Raw genomic sequence first — 10,924 nt, 5'->3', positions numbered from 1 at the left:
GCAAGATGCAGCAATTGGATGTTAGCGCGGGCCAACTAATGGTTATGCAAGTCTATATGTAGGGTCAGAAGGCGGTAAATGAAGAGAGGGCTAACATTGATTGTAGATGTCAGTAAAATGAAGTTACTTTAAAGATGGCAGAATTGGGCTGTTGTTTAAAATGAAAATAAAACTTAACACAATAACAATTGTACAACTGATGGTATATCTATGACAGAAACCATAATTGTATCAAATAACTTTATGTCAAACCTAGCTAAAATTATTCGATACATAAGGTGACTTTGATGCTGCTCTAACACCAGCCCGCCCGAACAATGACACAGGTCATTCAAATATCTTGTTTTCCCTTTATGAAAATGTGGTTAGGAATATATATAAAAATGTGCCTTTTAAAAGAAGAGTTAACAAGAGATGTTTGTCAAACATTATGCCCCCCCCTGAGCGCCATGTTGTCAGGATTATATGGAAAATTGAATGAAATATGCATGGACCGAAATGACAGCTGATTTGTTGCTGTTTTAAGATTATGACCATTAAAGTGTGAGGATAAAGTGTGTTATGACCGTCATGACCTTTGACTCTATGAACTCAAAATCCAGAGTCATCAGCTGGTCACCAGAAACCTAAATGTCAAGTTTGAGGGCCATGAGTGCAGGCATTGTCAAGTTATCACAAGTCAAGTTTTTTTCGTTTCAGGTCACTGTGACCTTGACCTTTGACCCGATGACCCCTTAAATCATAAGGGGTCATCTACAAGTCAGATGCAACTCCAAGGTAAGTTTGAAGGCCATGGGTTCAGGCATTGTTGAGTTATCACTCGGACAACCTTTTACCATTCAAGATCACTGTGACCTTGACCTTTGACTCTATGAATCCTAAATCAATAAGGGTGATCTACTGGTCAGGCTTAACATCCATGTCAAGTTTAATGATCATAGGTTCAGGCATTGTTGAGATATCAGTGGGGGAAGATTTGTTAACTTTTTGCGTTAAAGGTTACTGTGACATTGACCTTGGCCTGATGACCCCCAAAGTTGATAGGGGTCATCTACTGGGCAGGCCAAACCTTCATGTCAAGTTTGATGACCATAGGTCCAAGAATTGTCGAGTTTGCTTTCAAGGTCACTGTGACCTTGACCTTTGACCCCTAAAATCAATAGGGGTCATCTACTGGTCAGGCCCAACCTCCATGTCAAGTTTGAGGGCCATGGGTGCAGGCATCGTTGAGTTATCACTTGGACAACCTTTTATCATTCAAGGTCACTGTGACATTGACCTTTGGCCCAATGACCCCTAAAATTAATAGGGACAATCTTCTGGCCGGGCTCAACCTCAAAATCAAGTTTGAGGGCCATGGATGCAGCCATTGTCAAGTTATCACTCGGATAAATTTTTACCATTCCAGGTCACTGTGACCTTGACCTTTGGCCCAATGACCCCTTAAATCAATAGGGACCATCTTCTGGCCAGGCCCAACCTCCAAGTCAAGTTTGAGGGCCATGGGTGCAGGCATTGTCGAGTTATCAATCGGACAACCTTTTACCATTCCAGGTCACTGTGACCTTGACCTTTGGCCAGATGACCCCCCAAAACCATAGGGGTCATCTCCTGGTCAGGCCAATTCTCCAAGTCAAGTTTGAGGGCCATGGGTGCAGGCATTGTCGAGTTATCAATCGGACAAGCTTTTACCATTCAAGGTCACTGTGACCTTGACCTTTGGCCCAATGACCCCCAAAAACCATAGGGGTCATCTACTGGTCAGGCCCAACCTCCAAGTCAAGTTTGAGGGCCATGGGTGCAGGCATTGTTGAGTTATCAATCGGACAACCTTTTACCATTCAAGGTCACTGTGACCTTGACCTTTGGCCCAATGACCCCCCAAAACCATAGGGGTCATCTACTGGTCAGGCCCAACCTCCAAGTCAAGTTTGAGGGCCATGGGTGCAGGCATTGTTGAGTTATCACTCGGACAACCTTTTACCATTCAAGGTCACTGTGACCTTGACCTTTGACCCATTGAGCCCAAAAAACAATAGGGGTCATCTACTGGTCAGGCCCAACCTCCAAGTCAAGTTTGAGGGCCATGGGTGCAGGCATTGTCACGTTATCACTCGGACAACCTTTTACCATTCAAGGTCACTGTGACCTTGACCTTTGGCCTGATGACCCCCAAAAACAATAGGGGTCAGCTACTGGTCAGGCCCAACCTCCAAGTCAAGTTTGAGGGCCATGGGTGCAGGCATTGTCACATTATCACTTGGACAACCTTTTACCATTCAAGGTCACTGTGACCTTGACCTTTGGCCTGATGACCCCCAAAAACAATAGGGGTCATCTACTGGTCAGGCCCAACCTTCATGTCAAGTTTGAGGGCCATGGCACTCGGACAAGCTTTAAAATTATTTTACCATTAAAGGTCACTGTGACCTTGACCTTTGACCCGATGACCCCCAAAATCAATAGGGGTCATCTACTGGTCAGGCCCAACCTTCATGTGAAGTTTGATGACCATACGTCCAGGAATTGTTGAGTTATCACTCGGACAAGCTTTGGTCTACCGACGGACCGACCAACCGACCGACCGACCGACATACCGACATGCCTGTGCAAAGCAATATACCCCTCTTCTTCGAAGGGGGGCATAAAAAGAAAAAAAAACATTACAAGTTATGTTCCTTAGTGTAAGATGGTCGTCAATAATTCTGCGAAGTATTAAGTGCATTGAATGAAGGTATAGAAGTTTTTTTTATTAAAATCCCAACTTGCCCTAAAACTTTAACTTGCCCTAAAACTTTAACCTAAGTCAATCAGGGGCCATAACTTGTATTAAGGATAATATGAATGAAGGGTATAGAAGTTATCAATAAATATATCAACCTGCCCTAAAATTTTAACCTAAGTTCCATAGTCAATCAGGGGCCATTATGCGAATAAAATATGATATGGAGTTATCTTACCTAATTATGTGATGGCACTGAACAACTGTGTAAAGTATTAAGTCAATTGAATGAAGGGTATTGGACTTATTAGTGAAAATCCCAACTTGTTCTAAAACTTTAACCTGCACTAAACCTTTAACCGAAGTCAATCAGGGGCTATAACTTGTATTGAGGATAATACGGAGTTATGTAGCCTCATTGTGTGATGGTCCTGAACAAATGTTTCAAGTATTAAGTTAAATGAACGAATGGTAGAGAAGTTATTAATAAATATCCCAACCTGCCCTAAAACTTTAACCTAAGGTTGATAGTCAATTAGGGGCCATAACTTGTATAAAGGAGTTATCTATTCCCATTATATGATGGCCCTGAACAACTGTGTGACGTATTAAGTCAATTGAATGAAGGGTATTGGACTTATAAGTGAAAATCCCAACTTGCCCTAAAACTTGAACCGGACACCGACACCAGAGCGAATAGTATAGCCCACCTTATTCTTAAAATAGTCGAGCTAAAAAAACACAAATGTGATAATATATTTATAACATGTGTTTTCTCTTCAAAAACAGTGAAACAAGGTTATGACATCACCACAAAATATATGTATCACTTTATCGAAAATACTTAAGGCTTGCTATTTCATCGATGTTATGAATCAAGACTCATTTTCCTTTTTTTAGCCAAAATAACCTTGACATTGATCTTACCTACACTACACACAATATGTATAACTTTAACAAATACTCTTTTATTATGTTCAAATATTCAAGAATATTTTAGGTTACTGGTCATACAACTTGTATTTCTATATTCTTGACCAGTGGTTGTGTACAATTTTGATCTGAGATTCAACATACCAGTCAGGTTGGAGAAAAACAAATTGCCTTGTGTTGACTTGATGTAGTTTCAGCTAAAGCATTGAGGCAGGTTGTTTCATTAAGAATCAATTGGTCCTTTCTTGCAATGACAAGTTTTTCATATTCAAACTTTCCTCTAGCGTTTATAGGGAAGAGCACTGTGAGGTAGAAGTGAAGTGCAGGATCGTCACCGATTGTTTTCAGTTCAGGTATTGTGATGAGGAGTAACTCAACTGTTGAAGATCAAGTTGGAACAGTTTCCGCATTTCATACCTATGCTGCGTTTGATAACAACCTCAGCTGTGCAAAAGTAGGCCACTTGTGTAAGGGACCGGCTCTAACATAGAGGACATTTGTCAAGGTCCATTTACTTGTTGCCACACTCTAAAAAGATATGAAAGGAGTTTGTTATGATATCATGATAAGTGAATGTAGCACTGAAGACCTGATAACATGAAATATGAGAAATAAAATAACTCTAAACATTAAACTGAGGTGAATTTGTTAGGTTTCAAGGTTGATTTCATAAGCTTTATTCAAAATGTGAATTGACAGGTAATTTGCAATTTGATGTCAATTCTGAATCAGGTTATACAAATCAAACATTGATGCATGAATTGCAGAATAATAATTAAGATTAAGTATTTATATACAAGTAATGATTTCATTCCTTTATTCAGCTATTGAGTTAAGCAATTTTGTTAGAAAAAGTGAAAAAATGTTATTAATTTTTAGGAATGCTTGTTTATAGGTCATGTATTTTGTGCGAAATAAATATCAAAATGATGTCTAAAAAAAGATTATATTGTGAAATAATGTAAGCTTGTAGAGTTATTTTTTTAAACATTATGCATTGAAACATCCATATGTTTTTGTTTTATTAAAAGTTGAATGTTAATACCAAAAGCAATGCTATTTAAAGTTGCAGTTAAAAACTTAGCAAAATATTTGCCTAGCTTTAGTTGTGTTACATAACAACACAAAATGCAGAAGATTTGGGATTTCATTTTTAATATGAATGCTGGCTATTGTTCTGAAACCATAAAGTGAACAGGAAACTAAGAAAGAGAACAAACCTGGCTTTAGGCAGCAGGGCAGCACTGATATTTGTGGGCTGAAGAATACTCATTTCTTGGAACTCCTCAGTCCTAACCCATTATTGTTGGTGGCCATTTTTTGCAGTTTTCATCTTGAAGATGAAGCCCTTTCTGTTCAATATTTACAACTCTTGTGGTAGAAACTGGAATGTAGGATGATAAATATAAATATACATTTTATTGAGACAGAATCCCGTAAAACATGTTTATTATAACTAATGCACCAGTCAATTGTAACAACGACCCCCAAGGTCCGGGGGTATACCGGTGATAGCCGGGGAAATGGACCATGTTTTTAACTTTCAGGTGGCCCTGCATTGCCGGGTGAATGGGATGGTTATGTCTCGCTTTAAATATAGCAGGGAATTGGCCTTACCTAGGTCCCCTGGGATGCGGGGGCATTTGGCGAGATTAAACCATCTGTTCATCCGCGCAGGACGTTATTTTAGCCAAGATTGGCTGGACCTATGGTCAGAGTTCTCGCTATTCCCCTGACCGTCTAAAATAATAACTGGTGCATAATGAAAACGATGCAATAATTTAATGACTACGAACAAATCACCTTAAACTCGTTACATACAGACTGACATGCAAACTTTGCGCATGCATTACAAAGAAGGGCTTGAAATATCATCCCTACCGTTGTGACTCATTCAGTTAGACGCGTTAATGTCCAAATCGAACGTTTTTGTTGCGGTATTTCACTTCGAATCACCCTCTCGCAATTTTGACCTTGACCGCACACTCGCCTATATCTGAAATGCAAGAAGCGTTTTCATTGGACGGCTATCTTCCCTGGTTTTAATGACGCAATTTGGAAAAGCCTTCAAATGTTGTCAAAAATGAAAGTAGGAATCCCGCAAAAAAAACGAGCTACTGTTTAAATCGGAAGACACGAAACCTGCTTTTAAAATGATAAATATAAAATAACAATAGTTTTTCAGTTCACAACGTAAAAAGAAAATGAAAATACCTTTCCCCAACCGCCAGCGTGTTGACCTCGATATCCCTAGTCTACTGGACGCTTGCATCTGACCCGTACGTGTCATAACCGGGTAATCAGATAATAGACTGGTTCACCGATTTTCTAAGATTATTGTAAGATACATTCTGCGCATTCGTGGTTTATTATTTTATGTAAAAATATTAAAATAAAAAAGAGAAGTTTTTTCAACAACTGTGCATTTATGATATTTTTTCTCTAAAAGAGTTATTTAAAAAAATATCTGGTTTTAATTTGCCTTATATTTTCAAAGCTTCACATATTAGAAGATTACCAATCTTCTATTGCAAAATCGAACAGGAACCAGTCTAATGGCGAACTGATTCAGAATTATCCGAGAGCGGACGGTAAGAAACGGCGCATGCGCGATCAAAACAATGAAAACGCCGCATGCGCAAGCCCATTGCACCAGGGACACTTCTAAAACAATCAATATATGCGCTGGGCGCCGATGCGCCCGCGCAATTAAGATAGTGAATTGTCATCCATTTTTTCTAAGAATATCTAATCCCAAACATATCACCTACATTATACCAAGTATGAAATTCAATGGTGCGAGTGTTCTTTAGTTTTTGAACAAAAATTATTTTCAGCTTTAGAATACTGCCAACATATTATTGACTTCTAATTTTAAAATCAAAAGGGGTCATCTACAAGTCATGACCAACTAGAATATCTATATGTCATGACTACCTAGAATATCTATATGTCATGACCACCTAGAATATCTATATGTCATGACCACCTAGAATATCTATATGTCATTACCACCTAGAATATCTATATGTCATTACCACCTAGAATATCTATATGTCATGACCACCTAGAATATCTATATGTCATGACCACCTAGAATATCTATATGTCATGACCACCTAGAATATCTATATGTCATTACCACCTAGAATATCTATATGTCATTACCACCTAGAATATCTATATGTCATGACCACCTAGAATATCTATATGTCATGACCACCTAGAATATCTATATGTCATTACCACCTAGAATATCTATATGTCATGACCACCTAGAATATCTATATGTCATGACCACCTAGAATACCTTGAAGTGGGTACAAGAGTTTTATCAGTGTTTGAGCAGAAACCATTTTTCAGCTTAAGTTGACCAACAACATTGTCTTCGCCTGAAGGTAACAGCGACCTTAACCTTTCTCGGATTCAAAAGGGTTCATCTACTACTCATGACCATTGCTCATACCAAATTCCTGGACCCAATAGTGCTAAAGGTCTGGGAAACCTTAACATTTTGGTATCAGTTGGTCATATCCAACCTGCATGTACCAAGTATGGAGTGCTTAGATCTTTTTTGAAAACAAGAGGGCCCTGAAGGCCCTGTATCGCTAACCTGATCCAATTCAAGTGTGAAATAAGTGTTTTCAGGGTGAGGGCAATTGTGACACAGGGGGTTAGATCCTTCCTATTGACCAAGTTTTTTTAATGTCACGGATGACTCAGTTGCAAACCTTACTTTGCTGTAATAAGTACATTCTGACCAGGTTTCATATAGATAAAGTAGAAAATATGGCCTCAATAGTGTTTTAACAATGTTTTCTACAATTTGACTTTGTGACCTAGTATTTGAACTCAGGTTACCCAGTTTCAAACTTTACATAGACTTCATAAACACAAACATTCTGACATAGTTTCATGGTGATCAAAAAAAGAATTTAACCTCTAAAGAGTTTAAAAAGTTTTTCTATGATTTGACCTAGTGGCCTGGTTTTTGACATCTGATTACCCAGTTTCAAACTCTGAAGATCATCAAGAATGACATTCGGATCAAGTTCCATGAACATATGGCCATAAATGTGGCCTTTAGAGGGTTAACATGCTTTTCCTATTATTTGACCTGGTGACCTAGTTGATGACCACACATGACCCAGATTCAAACTTGGCCTAGAACTAATTAATATACACATTCTGAGTTTCATGAACATACAGTCATAAATGTGACCTCTAGAGTGCTAACAAGCTTTTCCTATGATTTGACTTAAAGACCTAGTGTTAGACCACACATGACCCGGATTCTAACTTGATTAAGAGATTATTAATATAAACATTCTCACCAACTTTCATAAGATACAGTTATATATGTGACCTCTAGAGTGTTATCAAGCTTTTCCTTAAATTTGAGCTGGTGACCTAGTTTCTGACCACATATGACCCAGATTCAAACTTGGCCTAGAGCTAATCAATATATACATTCTGACAAAGTTTCATGAACATACAGTCATAAATGTGACCTCTAGAGTGCTAACAAGCTTTTCATATGATTTGATTTAATGACCTAGATTTTGACCGCACTTGACCCAGATTTAAACTTGACTAAGTTATTATAAATATAAACATTCTGACCATCTTTCATGAAAAAAACATTTATAAATGTGACCTCTAGATTGTTAACAAGCTTTTCTTTAATTTGACCTGGTTACCTAGTTTTTGAAAACACATGACCCAGATTCAAACTTGTCATAGAGCTTATCAATATATACATTCTGACAAAGTTTCATGATTATACAGTCATAAATGTGATCTCTACAGTGCTAACAAGCTTTTCCTATGATTTGACCTAATGACCTAGTTTTTGACTGCCCATGACCAAGATCTAAACTTGACTTAGAGATTATTTATATAAACATTCTGACTAACTTTCATGAAGAATCAGTCATAAATGTGACCTCTAGATTGTTCACAAGCTTTTCCTTAAATTTGACCGGGTGACCTAGTTTTTGACCCCACATGACCCAGACTCGATCTTGGACTAGAGATTATCAATGTATACATTCTGACTTAGTTTCATGAATATACAGTCATAAATGTGACCTCTAGAATACTTACAAACTTTTCCTATGATTTGACCTAGTGACCTAGTTTTTGACCGCACATGATTAACATTCATACTTGTCTAAGATGTTATTAATACAAACATTCTGATCAACTTTCATGAAGAAACAGTTATTAAAAAGACCTCTAGATTGTTAACAAGCTTTTCATTAAATTTGACCTGGTGACCTAGTTTTTGACCACACATGACCCAGATTCGAACTTGGCCTAAAGCTAATTAATATATAAATGTTCTGCCTAAGTTTCATGAACATACAGTCATAAATGTGACCTCTAGAGTGCTAACAAGGGTTTCCTATGATTTGACCTTGTGACCTAGGTTTTTACCGCACATGACCCAGATTTAAACTTGACTTAAAGATTATTAATATAAACATTCTGACTAACTGTCATGAAAAAACTGTTATAAATGTGACCTCTAGAGTGTTAACAAGCTTTTCCTTAAATTTGGCCTGGTGACCTATTTTTTGAGTGCAGTCATTACCCAGATTTAAACTTGGCCTAAATCTTATCAATATATACATTCTGACTGTGCTAACAAGCTTTTCCTATGCTTTAACCTGGTGACCTAGTTTTTTTACCGCACATGACCCTGATTCAAACTTTACGTAAAGATTATTAATATAAACATTCTGACCAACTTTCATGAAGATACAGTCATAAATGTGACGACACACACAGGGCGATCCCAATAGCTCACCTTGAGCACTTTGTCCTCAGGTGAGCTAAAAACACAAAAATATTTTCAAGCCTTATAGCATATAGTTATGCTTGACAAGGGAGATCATTGCAACAGAAAACATCCATCAAAAAATGAGTGGGGGGTTATCCTGAAGTCAGAAACAGTGTTTGGTAAATATTCACCAGACAGTTTTTCAACCAACAAGGATTTCATTGCTTCGACAAACCACTTTCCAAAATAATGTTTTGACAGTACTCCGTCAGACGGTTCTATTGTAAAAAGGTTTGTCATAGGGTTTTCAGAAACTAAAACTCAATTAAATTCTGGTAAAAGCCCAAAGGTGCGGTTAGAAAGTGGCGTAGATTGCGCTATGTTTTATTTAAAATGGTGAAGAAACAGGAAAGTTATCTTTGATAAAAGCCTTCATTTAAGGCAAAATGTTGCCTTCCAACGTAGCATTTATAAAGCAATTTATCACGTGGTATACACACACCGAAGAAGAGTTTATCAGATTTCCAGAATATCAGATCAAATGGCATCTATGTTCCCCATAAATGTCTATAAAACAAATGAACATGTTTATGGGTCGAATATATCAGAACCACCAAATCAACAATGTTTTGTGGCCTAAGTGGTAATTGCATGTTTTTAAAAAAAATAATGCAAATTTCAAATCAGGAAATGTCAGCCAATATGTGAGGTTAGATTTTTTATATTTTCAGCTTCTTATTTGTGACGAATTGTTATGAATTGCTAAAGACAGCTTTTCAGTGTCAATGCAGATATTGACAGGTTTTTTATCAGGCACACAAATTCTACAGCTGATGCAATTTGGGAGGGACAAACACAAAGTTGGTTAGATTTATTATTTTTTAAGTTATTTCTCCGCTAAGCTCCACTTCCTTAGGTAATTTATTCAAGGAGAAATTACTTAATATAATAAACTATAACCAGGTATATCTTATAACTTTCTTATTTAAAAAGATATCATCAAGAACTCTCAAGACAATTTGTTTATTACACAAAACAAAGAAATAATGATGACACACTTTTCTGAAATAATTTGATGAGAATCTTTCTTGAAATTTGTTTATTTCCTTATGTGTAAACTACCCCTCAAGGTCATCTAAGGAAAATATATATATTTGCTTTCAAAACTGTAATCGTGGTCAAAATTTCATTTCTGTAGTTTTAAAAACAAGAGGGCCAAGATGGCCCTATATCGCTCACCTCAGTAATTTTGTGCTATAGACTTGTTGATAATTAAAGGGCAATAACAGGGATTTGGCTTCTCTGATATATGGAAATGTTACCTCTAGAGTGTTAACAAAGTTTTTCCATATTTGGGCTCTGTGACCTAGTTTTTTTACCCCAGATGACCCATATTCCAACTTGAGCTAGAAATCAATGAAACAACCTTAGTAACAAATTTCCAATATATTTGGGCTGAAAATGTTACCTCGAGAGTGTTAAGA

The 10,924-nt window shown here is 37.3% G+C and overlaps 1 long non-coding RNA gene across 1 annotated transcript; it reads right to left on the bottom strand.

Moving 5' to 3' along the window:
• Positions 1-4,970: 4,970 nt before the first annotated feature.
• Positions 4,971-6,143, bottom strand: LOC128242711 (uncharacterized). Its single transcript, XR_008262677.1, has 3 exons — positions 5,870-6,143; positions 5,537-5,651; positions 4,971-5,039 (listed from the first exon to the last, which is right to left on the bottom strand). It is a non-coding gene; the product is annotated as an uncharacterized LOC128242711 (long non-coding RNA).
• Between the last annotated feature and the right edge of the window lie 4,781 nt (positions 6,144-10,924).

Source organism: Mya arenaria, chromosome 8 (assembly GCF_026914265.1).
Source record: "Mya arenaria isolate MELC-2E11 chromosome 8, ASM2691426v1".
Taxonomy (NCBI): Eukaryota; Metazoa; Mollusca; class Bivalvia; order Myida; family Myidae; genus Mya; species Mya arenaria.
This window is presented reverse-complemented; position numbering and strand designations above follow the sequence as displayed.